The sequence below is a fragment of the Arachis hypogaea genome, chromosome 20 (assembly GCF_003086295.3).
Source record: "Arachis hypogaea cultivar Tifrunner chromosome 20, arahy.Tifrunner.gnm2.J5K5, whole genome shotgun sequence".
NCBI classification, from domain to species: Eukaryota; Viridiplantae; Streptophyta; class Magnoliopsida; order Fabales; family Fabaceae; genus Arachis; species Arachis hypogaea.
The window spans coordinates 121733974-121736182 of NC_092055.1; the positions used below are offsets into that span (position 1 = coordinate 121733974).

The 2209-nt window shown below is 40.5% G+C and overlaps 1 non-coding gene across 1 annotated transcript; it reads left to right on the forward strand.

The window, feature by feature from the left end:
• Positions 1-1335: 1335 nt before the first annotated feature.
• LOC112787506 (small nucleolar RNA R71) lies at positions 1336-1443 on the forward strand. The gene has a single exon (XR_003194916.1). It is a non-coding gene; the product is annotated as a small nucleolar RNA R71 (small nucleolar RNA).
• The last annotated feature ends 766 nt before the right edge of the window (positions 1444-2209 follow it).

The window sequence follows — 2209 nt, forward strand, 5'->3', positions numbered from 1 at the left end:
GATGTAAAGGCCTTCAACCTTTACTAACACATCCTCTACTTGTCCATAAGCCTGTTTTCTTGAACTTTCTGCCATCTCTAATGAGATTTTAGCAGCTTGCACCCCATAGATTCCCAATTTCTCTATTACAGAGAGGGGCATGAGGTTTATTCCTGAACCAAGGTCACATAGAGCCTTAAAGATCATGGTGCCTATGGTACAGGGTATTATGAACTTTCCAGGATCCTGTCTCTTCTGAGGCAATGTCAGTTGATCCAGATCACTTAGTTCATTGATGAACAAGGGAGGTTCAACTTCCCAAGTATCAATGCCAAATAATTTGGCATTCAACTTCATGATTGCACCAAGAAACTTGGCAGTTTGCTCTTCAGTAACATCCTCATTCTCTTCAGAAGAGGAATACTCATCAGAGCTCATGAAGGGCATAAGGAGGTTCAATGGAATCTCTATGGTCTCTAGATGAGTCTCAGATTCCTTTGGTTCCTCAGAGGGAAGCTCCTTATTGGTCACTGGACGTCCCAGGAGGTCTTCCTCCTTGGGATTTGCGTCTTCCTCTCCCTCTTTGGGTTCGGCCATGGTGCTTATGTCAATGGCCTTGCACTCTCCTTTTGGATTCTCTTCTGTATTGCTTGGGAGAGTACTGGGAGGGATTTCAGTGATTCTTTTACTCAGCTGGCCCACTTGTGCTTCCAGATTTCTAATGGAAGATCTTGTTTCATTCATGAAACTTACAGTGGCTTTAGACAGATCAGAGACTAAGTTTGCTAAATTAGAAGTATTTTGTTTAGAGTTCTCTGTCTGTTGCTGAGTGGATGATGGAAAAGGTTTATTATTGTTAAACCTGTTTCGTCCACCATTGTTAAAGCCTTGTTGAGGCTTTTGATCCTTCCATGAGAAATTTGGATGATTTCTCCATGATGAGTTATAGGTGTTTCCATAAGGTTCACCTAAGTAATTCACCTCTGCTATTGCAGGGTTCTCAGGATCATAAGCTTCTTCTTCATGAGAAGCCTCTTGAGTACTCTTGGATGCAGCTTGCATTCCATTCAGACTCTGAGAAATCATATTGACTTGCTGAGTCAATATTTTATTCTGAGCCAATATGGCATTCAGAGTATCAACTTCAAGAACTCCCTTCTTCATAGGCGTCCCATTACTCACAGGATTCCTTTCAGAAGTGTACATGAACTGGTTATTAGCAACCATGTCAATGAGTTCTTGAGCTTCTGCAGGCGTTTTCTTTAGGTGAATGGATCCACCTGCAGAAGTGTCCAGTGACATCTTTGATAGCTCAGATAAACCATCATAGAATATATCCAGGATGGTCCATTCTGAAAGCATGTCAGAAGGACACTTTTTGATCAACTGTTTGTATCTTTCCCAAGCTTCATAGAGGGATTCACCTTCTTTCTGTCTGAAGGTTTGAACATCAGCTCTAAGCTTGCTCAGCTTTTGAGGAAGAAAGTACTTGGCTAAGAAAGCCGTGACCAGCTTATCCCAAGAGTTCAGGCTGTCTTTGGGTTGAGAATCCAACCATAATCTAGCTCTGTCTCTTACAGCAAAAGGGAAAAGCATGAGCCTGTAGACTTCAGGATCTACTCCATTAGTCTTAACAGTATCACATATCTGCAAGAATTCAGTTAAGAACTGAAAGGGATCTTCAGATGGAAGTCCATGAAACTTGCAGTTCTGCTGCATCAGAGAAACTAATTGAGGTTTCAGCTCAAAGTTGTTTGCTCCAATGGCAGGAATGGAGATGCTTCTTCCATGTAAATTGGAATTAGGTGCAGTGAAGTCACCAAGCATCTTCCTTATATTATTATTATTTTCGGCTGCCATCTCCTTTTCCTGTTCGAAAATTTCTGAAAGGTTATCTCTGGATTGTTGTATTTTAGCTTCTCTTAATTTTTTTCTTCAGAGTCCTTTCAGGTTCTGGATCTGCTTTAACAAGAATGTTCTTGTCCTTGCTCCTACTCATATGACAAAGAAGATGGCACAGAAAAAATAGTAATAATAATATGGATCCTTTATACCACAGTATAGGGATCCTTGTGTTAGTAGAAGAAAAGAAGGGAAGAAAATCTGAACTCAGAGAGAGAGGGGGTTCGGATTTTTGGAGAGTTGAAGGAAAGATGTTAGTATATCAATAAACAAATAGAAGAAGATGAGAGGGGGAAGTGAATTTTCGAAAACAATTTTTGAAAAAGAG